The sequence below is a fragment of the Thunnus maccoyii genome, chromosome 13, assembly GCF_910596095.1.
Source record: "Thunnus maccoyii chromosome 13, fThuMac1.1, whole genome shotgun sequence".
Taxonomy (NCBI): domain Eukaryota; kingdom Metazoa; phylum Chordata; class Actinopteri; order Scombriformes; family Scombridae; genus Thunnus; species Thunnus maccoyii.
In genome coordinates, this window is record NC_056545.1 from 11,156,925 (window position 1) to 11,168,122 (window position 11,198).

The 11,198-nt window shown below is 36.3% G+C and overlaps 1 protein-coding gene across 2 annotated transcripts in view; it reads right to left on the reverse strand.

Annotated features, from left to right (window-relative positions):
- The window catches only part of tcf7 (transcription factor 7), a 112,189-nt gene that overhangs the window by 98,724 nt on the left and 2,267 nt on the right, over nt 1–11,198 (reverse strand). Inside the window, exons 1-2 of one of the 2 annotated variants that reach the window (XM_042430197.1) lie at nt 11,106–11,185; nt 4,079–4,235 (exon numbers count right to left, since the gene is read on the reverse strand). The gene's annotated coding sequence lies outside the window, so the exon portion shown is untranslated. Of the gene's footprint in view, nt 1–4,078; nt 4,236–11,105; nt 11,186–11,198 lie in introns of those variants that run through there. The other variant, XM_042430196.1, reaches the window with a different exon arrangement.

The window sequence follows — 11,198 nt, forward strand, 5'->3', positions numbered from 1 at the left end:
CTATGTATTTGTGGGCTTATAAATGTTATAAATAACTTTAATTTTAAATTTAATATTGTTATACCCTTTTTTTTTAGAAAAAGTAACATCTGTCCAGGGGTTACAGATGAAAAATAGCCTCTTGGCTAACTGTGGCGCATTTATAGTAGTGTTTATTAATGTGTACTGTCCCTGTTAAATGAACCAATAAAATAAATAAAGGAATAAATAAAATTTTGTGAGGCAGCTTTTAGTTTTTATGCTTCAAGCCACTGGAACAACTTACACAACGATCTGAGAGGGGCAAAGTGTGTTTGTATCTTTACGCAGAAACTCTTCAGGCTTTTGATAAAAATGCTTTATGGCTGCTTATTGTATTTAAATGTGTCTATCTATTTTATCTTTTTACTCTTTTATATATTTGGATTTCTTAATTTAGGTTTAGCATTTCTGTTTTTCTATGCATCACTCTCTAATGGTTTTTAAACCACCATTAGTTGTGCTTACCTGAATGAAAAGCTTGATAGATTGATTAATTGATTGCTTACTTTAGATCATGTCCATATTGAGTTGACTTAATCTGAAAACACATCTTTTTCTCTTGTTTTGGCCTATGTCAACCAGTGAAGTGACAACATTTTTGCACACAAAAACTTTCCAAAACAATCTCCAAAGTGGATCGTCTTGTGGTCGAGGAAAACTGAGCTTTTCCAGATCAGTGACGTACTGAATGTTTGCTCAGTGCTCAGACACATTTGGTTTTGTGCTGCGTGACAGTAATGCTTAGTGGCTGACAGACCAGACTGCAGTTGTACTGGGCGGCTTCCTGGTATGAATGTGCGTAACTGTCAGTGTGAACAAGGTGTGAATGCTGCAAGAGAGCATTTGTTCTCGGTGCATGACCACAAAAGGTAAAAGTAAATTGAAAAAGAGAAACTTTTTGTTGTCGCTGCATTTCTCTGAGGTCACACATTTACAGTAATACAGTGGATCACACGACACATGTGTCATCATTGATCTGTATTTATGTTGTTGTGTTGTTAGATGAGTTTATGAGCATTAGATAACAATTTTATCAACTCCTCAGGGAAGCAGAGTAGGAGTATTAAAATTCTGCTCGCTGTTTACTTCTACCGTTAAGTCACTTTTTAGACAGTTAACCACCAACAGAATGTTTGATAAAGTGATCTCATGAAAAGGAAAGAAAATGATCTACTGTTGACATGTGAATGATTTTAGATTTCATGTCTGTATTTTTTTAAAGGAGGGGTTCAAGATTTTTCAAGTCTGACTTTAAACAACGGTCAGGTGTCCGTATGAACCCTGAAAAAGGTTTCGTTTTTTCCTCCTGTTCGCACTGACCATTAGAAGATCCCCTCCAAATGCACTTACAATGTAAGTGATGAGGGACAAAACCCAATGTCCTCGTTTTGAGCAAAAATGTCCACAGTTATTGTCCACAGTTACAGCCTTTGTGTCTCAACAGACAGTGTTTTCCTGTTCAGCTTCAGCAGAAGAATCGTAAGAAAAAGAGGGAATTTGGCACTAAAGACAGAAAGATATCGACTTGATTTGACTCATGTGGGCAGCTGAAGCCTCATATTAGATTCAAATAGACTTTTAAATACATTTTTACATAGAAGGAGGGCTGTGGACTCTCTGGTATTGCAAAAGGTTGACAAAGTCAGAGAGACAGTTCTCTGTCTGTTTGTGTGCGTGTACAACTGTTGATGTAAAGTGTGTGTATGTGTATATGTCTATGCATATGTGCTTTGGTGTATGTGAGGGGCTTGTTCTTGTGTATCTTTGTGTGCCTTTGTGTGTGTGTGTGTGTGTGTGTGAGTGTGGCTGTTGGTACGTTAGCTTGAGGTGGGCCTGGCATTTAGACTTAACCGGCAGCATCTCAACAAACAGCATGTTTGCGCCCAGACAACAGTTTTTTTTTTTCTGATTTCTTCACATCTCCTTCAGTTGAAAGAGCTCCTCAGATGTACAGTAGATGCTTTGTGGAGACAGAGAAGCGTGTTTCTCAAGGACATACACTACAGAGTTACACAACCACTGAAAGATCTCAGTGCTGATCAGAGGCCCCTATGGAAAATGTCTTTTTACTACTGCAATATCACAAACTGTCACTGTCACTGTCACTTCCTCTCAGGTAACTGGTGAAGGGTGAATGGAATTGATTTGAAGTTTAAAGATGAATTTTCAACATTTAATGTTGTGTTTGAAATTTTACAAAACTAATGTTGAAAATCATTCATATAAGGACGTTATAGCATTGTTATAAACCAGTAACATTAGTGAATTGAGATCAATGTAATTGTTAAATTTAGTGCGGAATACTGAATTTATTTGTTATGTAGTCATGGAAACAACAAAATCTTTAACTGCTCCATAGTGACTCTAATCTAAAGCTTAGAATCAGATATTTTGTCCATCATTTGATATTTGTTTGTTAGCATTTTCTAGCAGCGTGTTGACACTTTTGTGAGAATTTAACCTGTGCACAACAGGAGTAAAAGGATTAAAAATATTTCTGTTTACCTACTGATATTTATGTTACCAAATCTGGTAACGAACTGTACATCACTACGGATAAAAGCGTCGAATTATCTCTAAGAGGAAAAGGTGCAATGATTGAAATCGAATGATATCACTCTTGGAAATTCAATATACTTATACACAAACTGCTATAACCTAAAATTAATAAAAGAGACTAGATTGCTTAAACAAACTTAATAAAGCTGAAATTACAAATCCAGTGGAATAGATTAAGGGGGGATTTTCATTTAAGTTGTGTTGTGTTCAGACGTGATTTGAAAACCAAATATGGAACCTTAAAATTTCAAACTAATGTGTAACCATTGAAAAATCTGCTTCTGCTTGTGCTGTTCGTGTAGGGTTTTCTAGAAAAGACAGTATTACAGTCATCGAGACTGCTGGTGATAAAAGCATTTCTGCCTTTCAGTAGCCTATCTGCCCGAAAGAGAAATGGCTGTACTCCTGAGAAGATAAAAGGCAGTTTTGGTGATTTTTCTGATGTGAAGCTCAAGTCAGGATCAAAAGCACACCAAGGGGCTTGGGGCTTGGTGTTCAGTGCCAGGGATTTTTAGTTTTTGTGCACAGCTTCTCTCTCCATCTCTCTCTCTCTCTCTCTGGGCCTTAATTAACCCCAGTAACTTTAAAATGTTTGAGCAAAGTGTCAAAGAGCAACGAAGATCATTCAGAACACCACAATGTCGAGAAACAATACAAATCAAACAGAAAACTTTAATGGAATTATTTGATATTTGATATATTATTTGATATCAAACTTGTAGAGTGCCTTTAAAGTATTTTACCTTAAAATGTTGGTCTACTTATCCTCAGCTGCTGTATGATTTATGACACTTATGTTTTTTTTGGTATGGGTGGACAAAAAGTTAATCTAATAGCCATTTAAAAATAGTTTAAGAATACATAATTGGTATCTAGAGTTAGAGAAAACAATATAACATGAATACATCATAATCCTATTCCTATTTCATCAGAAATAAAATGTAATAATCAGTCACAAGAAGAAACTCTTAGTGCACTTGTTCTTGTGCACGTTTTCACAAAATGTCACCAAAGCAGAGCAGAATTCACCTTTTCATAAGAACTTTATTGGAAAACCATAAATATTCCGGTTGTGGCGTTGCTATCGGTGAACTGTCAGCCATAACGAGACGAGAAAAGTAATCTGACTTTAAATAATTCACTTGACTTTGAAAGTTTGTTAATCAAATTAATATTGTTTGAATTAGTCTATGTGTAGATGTACAGTATGTATATGCTTCATTTCATGGGAAAGATCAAACTCAATTTGTGTTTTTTAAAAGGTCATTCAGTAAATCTTGCTAGTATGTAGGAAGGGTTTTATACATGTAATTTCCTAAATTTCCACTGAAGTAACAGTCCAAGTGACATTCTGATACTTTTTGCTCTGTACAGAATCATAAAAACTTGGATCTTTAGCCAAGGGATTTTCATATCTGATCCTGCGCTTTAAAGAGGTGTGATCAACTCTTAACCAGGTGCAGGCAAAACCTACAAAACACATGAACCACAGCCCTACCTGCCAGGTAGCAACGTGGTAGTCATGAAATCAAATTTCCTCGGCTGCTCCCTGCCTGTGTCTTGGGGCTGAAAGCCGGGCTGTTTTATACAGTAGAAGGCACAGGCACACAGAGATACCACACCATCCTTTGCCTCCTTTGATGTTGGCGAGGCACCTGAGGGGGAGAATATGGAGAATTTGTTGATTACAGGATCCTGTATTCAGAACACACATTGGTGCAGTGTATAGCAGGAAGCTCAGCGTGGCAGTTTGATAGTTTGTGGTAAAAGTGCTGGCAGGGCCACAGCTCCCCTCTCTCTGCCAAGCCTGTGGTTTCATATTGTGATTATCAACGGCAGATGTGAATCAGAATATAAGCTTTTCCTGATCGATGTGGCAAAAAATATAGGCTTTACTTATACTGTTTTGGAGTATTGTATGTCAGTTGATGAACGCTTTTATCCAAAGTGCCTTAAACAACCACGGGTGGTGGCACAGCTTCCCCTCTCACTGGCGGAGCTCTGTCATTATTTACACAGGAGGCTCGCCTTAAAGGTGCCATCTTTAAAGGCCTAACAGCAAAGCAAAAGTGTCAGTGTTCATTTGTGTCAGAGTGTCACAATTAGCACTCTACCTGTGTTTATAAGTTCAGCTCACATTTAAGCAGATCAGGAGAGTACAAACTCTTGAGTCATTTTATTGCCATTTGGATAAGGAAGATGAAAAACTCTGGTAAATACTTGTAAAAGAGAACGTTTATATAAAGTTTAGCTCATTTGTAAAGTTTTTATTGTAGAATAGTGTTAGGTTGTATTTTGTAAATGCCCAAATTGACAATGTAATTGCTTGTACAAACTATGAATTGATACAGTATATGAATGAATAAAGTGTATTTCACTGAACCATTCAGTTGCACTGGGTTTGCTCTGCATTGCATCCCTATTGGGTAAGACTGCTTGCACAGAGCAACTCTGTAACATTTAAAAGGCAATCAATGAGCTCAGTAGCATGTGGGCAACACGAGCACGATTGGGCAATGCTGCAGCATCACCTCAGTTTCCACAGAACAAGGCGGCAGGTGGCTGCATGAGCGACATGGCAGTGATTATCAGCACATCTCTGCCAGGCAGATACTGAGAAAATGACTGTTAACCAGCTTACGCTACATTTCCTTGGACGCCATGAATGAGAGATAAAGATCACTGCATCTGCTACGTACAACACGCCACACACTAACACTGCCTCTCTCTGTCTCTTTCTCTCTCTCTCTATGTTACATACACACATATACACAGTGAGAATGACTCACTGCTCCACAGCAACGCTCTGACCACAGTTGAGCCTTGACATTTTCTCATGCCTTCAATCTATTTACCAAAGTTCAGAGAGGAAGGTCGTATCTCTCACTTTTTCTATATCAACCACTTATAAACAGTGATGCTAATCAAAACAAAAACACATTGTAATTGAACTTACAATGGAAAACTACTTGTTTCCAGTTTCATGTAAGCTTTTGTAATTGAGCAAACACCTGACCTCATTGCATTTAGAGAAAACTTTAAATTTTGCTGAGTTTACAGAGGAATTCAACACATGAGATGAAGTTTCACATTGTTTTCATTTTGTGATTTTCACATGAGAACAATGCTTCACTGATACCATTCACAATGTGAAGAGGAAGAAATACTGAAAGCCAACAGATCTTTATTGTTTTGAGAAACACGTTCACATTGTTTCTGTTTCTAGACATTACATCACTGGACTTGGACAAGTTGTGTTTGGTTATTTGTACTGAACAAAGTGGAATAAGCACATTATCAGCTACGTTCCACTCACTGACTGTCTGATTGAATTAATTTAATAAATGAAAATACAATATACCAACAAACATGCTAACCATGAAGACAGAACACAGATGGGTTATTCTAAATCTAATCCTTAAATGAATGCTTGTTTATATTTTAGACAATTAAAATGATACTTTTTAAGTTCAATAGACGTTTCTTTTATTCCTTTCAGTGGTTTTATACAATGATGGTCCTGTTGGAGATTTTGTTGCAATATTGTATGACTCCTGACCTACACAAATATTTCATGTGTCTCACAATGAAAGATGTCAGTTCATGATGTGAAAAACAAATAGCTTTGCATCATTCGTTTTCTTTTTGATACTTTTGGAATACGCCCAATGACTGAGTGTGTGATTTTATTTAATCATTTGGATATGTCATCTCTTTCACCATCCCAATTGATGGCAGACGTCCCTCCAAATTTGAGGGAGTGGAAACTTTGAACTATTAAATCTTTTACGAAGACCTTTTAAGCGTGCTGAACGTTGCATTTGATCCTGCGGAGACGAAGGTAAAAAGGTTACTGGTCTCGGACTATTTGAACACAGGAACATGAGCAAAGAGATTTATACCCCTGTATTAACCAGATGCTGGGTTATAGACTTCCACTCTGGGTTGGAAAAAGCAGCAGCATGCAGTGAAGTCACTGACTCATACAGTAAGATGGGTTTGGGATGGATGGATGGATGGATGGATGGATGGAAGAGGAAGAGAGGGGTTTGGACCCAGTGTGAACCACTAAATTAAAAAAAAAAGAAAAATAAGGATGACATACTGCCTTATTTATCCATATGCTGCAAATCATAGCATCTGTTTACAATTTATTTTATTTACTTTGGTGATGCTTGGCCCGGATTGATTAACATTTTCTGTAGTGTTTGTTGTCTTCTGGAGCGGGATTTGATTGGCACTCGGTGACGGCTGTTTGAAGTGAGCGTAGCGTTGGCTTTGAAGCTCGGGGGATGAAAGGAGAGCATCCAGATATGACTTGAGGATAATCTAGAAATGAATTTCGGCTGCCTCTGAAGGCGACCGACAGGCGACAAACATGTTACTAGTTGTTGATTAAATGTTACTTGAGATTTCAGTGATGCAAGAACATAAAACAGAGATGGAAACTTCTAAATACGCATCAGGAAATAAGTTAAATATGTTTGTTTAATGGCAACAAGCTGTGGATGTTGGTGAACGAGTGAAGAATGAGCTGTCTCTTCTAATCCGTTATGAGACATCTCCTTTTATTTATGAGTCATGCTGTTTGCGATTGTGACTTTAATTAATGTTATTAATCACTGCTTCCCATCATAGCTGACTTAAGCGTGTCTTGAAAGCATCAAACTCATCAAAACATTCTCTAATGACGTTGTATCAAAATGTGTCAAAAAGAAAAACTGAAAAGTGAAAATGGCATTTTCAACACTCCGGAAGTTTTTAAAGCTTTTAAAAGCAGATGAGTCTGTCTGCTGCAGCTCAGTTACTAAAGGTCAATAGTTTAGTGAGAGGAGAAATACACTCATCCTTTAGTTAAGCAAAGAGGTATTTAATATTCAACATATATATTAAAAAAACCACGTTCAATATAAAGTCCTCCAGGCAAGTGATAACATGTGTTTGGCTTCGACTTTTCTCTCCAAGTTAATCTTATAAACTAAATGTTTTGCATGTTAATCCTTTTCCATAAAGAATCAAGTTAATGCAGCCTCTTAGAGAAATGTTTTTGAGCAGAATATTTTGTTTGCAGTTGAGTCTTAACTAGATAAATTGGAAACACTCGAGTAAAGCAAAAACTAATGAAATACAATACTTTGCAAGAACTTTGCAAACATATTCAGTGTGTTTCATGCATTTGGGAGAAAAACATTACAGAATGTTACTTTTCAGTTAATTATGACAATTTTATGAGAGAGAAAACAAGGTTTATGTATAGCTAGAGCAAATTATTTTAATAGAATGAAATGTGAAACAGATTATTGTATTAATCTATAAATTTATAAAAATAAACAATTAAAAGACATACAGAAACATGTTTTGTCACTGTTAAGTAAACATGTATGACCATATTTTGGTATTTTCACCTTTTCCAGATACATTGAGTCATTCTGTTTGAGAAAGTTGTCTAAGCTCTTAAGATACATAAATACATATTAAATACAATACTTAAAAACCCTTTGGATTATCTGCAAACGCATTGTCACAAAGGAGAAAACTGGGCTGTTTTTCTCTCCTCATGAACAGTTGTTGTTTTGGAGATACATGGTTTTCACAGAGACAAAATGCTGTTTGGGGTATAATAATAACAATGAAATAATAAACTCATTAAAAAATTAAGGTTTGCAAAATAATCTTTACCAACAAAACAATTTAAAATGTTTGAGCATCACATTTAAAATGTTGTTGAAACGTTTCATAGATAACCGATTTAATTCAAATTTGACACTTTAAAACAGACAGACAGTGTCTACTGCTGAGCCACAGTGCATCCATGTGTGAAATACACTGAAATGAAAGATTTACAGATTGTTACCAACACTGACATCTACTGGCCAAAACCAATCACAGCCTCTTTCATAATCAGCCCAGTCAAATTGCTGTTTTCTTGACAGAACAGACAGATAAACCAGCCACAGACACACCCTAGCATTTGGTTGGTGACTGATTCTAATTTCCTGAAAGTTCTTAACTTGCTTTCATATCGGGGGATTTCACTGACCTCACTTATATCAGGCGGGGGAACTTTTGTTTATCAGTGGTCGGAGAATTCAGTCACTCTGCTGTGGTAAACTAAATATGCTACAGTCTATAGTTCATTGGTGTACAAAAAAAGAACTACAGGTAAGCATGTGTAAAATAAGAGAAAAGAAAACAATTGAAAATTAAATTATTTATGTGTAAGTGGGTAAAGTGTGAGCTGACTCTCTCTGAGCTTTACCTATTGCAAAGGAAGTGCCTTTAGAGTTTTGGCAATGTGCCCTTAACTCAACCACACTGCTGTGTTTCTGCAAAATCCTGCACAGAAAATTAAACAAAACTGCAAAACATTTTACCACCCAGCTTTGCATCTACAACCAGAAGGGCGAGGCAAGGCGAGAAGTTGCTTTTTTTTGTGACAAAACAACTCACCTCCCTTTAAAATCAGATATTTTTGCGATGTCAGTCTTAGAATCTGACTGGCATAATTTAACAGGTTATCTTAAATAAAGTAAAACCGTATGAATATCATTCTGGTGAAGTTCACCTCATAATTATTACTCACTGAAGGGTCTTTCAACAAGTCAGTGTCCACAATACTCAGTGACAAAGATTCAGATTATTAAAAAACATAAGTGTGTAATATATATAGTGTAATATGTATTAGCATTCTCTGCATAGTTAAGAAGAAAGATTTATCTTGTAATTTTAATACTTTATGATACATAAGTATAAATCAGACAGTGGTGGAAGATTTATTAATCTTTTACTTAAGCAAAAGTAGCAACACTATAATGTAAAAATACTCAGGTTCAAGTAAAAGTCTTGAGTAAAGTAAAGTATTATAGCAAAAATATTAAAAAAGTCTCAAATGCAAAATTACTAAGTGTGCAGCAGAATGCCCTGTCTCATTTTTATTATATATTATATATTGAGATATGATGAACTAAACAAGGTTGAGTAAAAAATAGAAATATTTGACTCTAAAATGTGGTAAAATATAAATATGAAGTAGACAAATTTAAATACTCAAGTACAGAAAAAGTAACTCAAAATTGTACTTAAGAACAGTAGCTGAGTAAATGTGCTTTCAACCAACAGTTTGTTACACTATTGGAACATGAATATAATAATCAATAAGAGGAAAGAGATCCCATTAGATGGTTTGTGCACTGGCATTTATCTTTCTGCTTTTGTGCACACTGCTCAACTACATCTGTCACAGCCAAACTCTCTTTGTTGTCACAGGTTTAATCACATAACAGCAGAGGTCAAACATGAGCTCTAGGAGCGCTTAACAGCTCTCCTCCTCTCCTCCTGCACAGATGTGATGTAACGTTACAGCTGCTGAGATGTGTCCTCTGTCCCGGGACAGTTTGTATGCACTGCATAATGGGATGAGATTTGCGGTGAAGGTGCAGAAAGCTGATCTCCAGTCAGCTGTTAACGCCACTTTTTTTTCAGTGATGCTGCGGGGGTTGCGTGCCTGCTTCAGTGAACTGCGCCTGCGTGAAGGTAATACACAGGCGATACCAGAGAGGGCGCCGCAAAGCGAGAGAATTACCGTTTTCCATTTCCGTTTTCGGGTGTAATAACTGGATGAAGTGGTGGAAATTAAGATAACGTCTATTTCCATTATTATTACTTAATTGAGAAGCCTTTTGTATTTGTACTTGATATGTGTAGTCTGCTGTTTTGTATTTTTCTGCAGGCTTTTGCTTTGCTGACCTTTAAACTACTTCTATAAACATTGAAGCCTCTACTAAATTAGCTAAATTAAATTGAAAAGATGTAAAGTCTTTTACAATGAATGAACAATGGTCTTATGAGAATGCAGTGGTCTAATTGGTGTTTTTAATCCAAGCTTAAATCATCTATTCCAACCACTGTCTTTTAAGTGTTGCAAAACATGCCCTCTGGGGTTTTTTTTTAGCTCCTTTGACAGCACTATTCTTTACAAAGAGCTACTTTTTGGGCTGAAGTGAAATTTATGGTAGCCTAAAGCTTCACAGTAGTGGAGGAGGTTTTAAGATACCACCATGTAAAAATACTATGGTTCAAATAAATGTCCTGTGCTCAAAATTTGACCAAGGTAAAGATTAGCTCCTAAACATTGTGTAATCAAACATAAAACTAGGCTACTCATATAGTATGAGCCGTCGCTCCTATTATAGCTTTTTATTGAGTTATTATTATGATATATTAATGTGTTAGCGGCATTTTAATGTTGCAGCTGGATGATCAGGAGCTGATGTTACCTTCTCTTTATGGGTTAATATTGGGCATTTAGATCCTTAACATATTTCACACAACTGATCATAACTTGTGACATGCCAAATGTCTTTAAAATACTACATTTGGCTTTTTGCTCGATTGCATTTAGATGTATTTGAGTAAAAAGTGTAATATTGTCCTCTGAAATGTAGTGAAGTAGAGGAATAAAGGAGGAAAGTACATCACTAAAGTACTGCTAACAAGAAAAAGGCAAACTATCTTTATTCTTTTACCCCACAGATGCCGCTCAGGCTGGACAGCTGAAATAGGGGGTGAACCATCTTGCTGTTTGAATGTTGTATCTTTGACGATGACAGGAGGCTGCT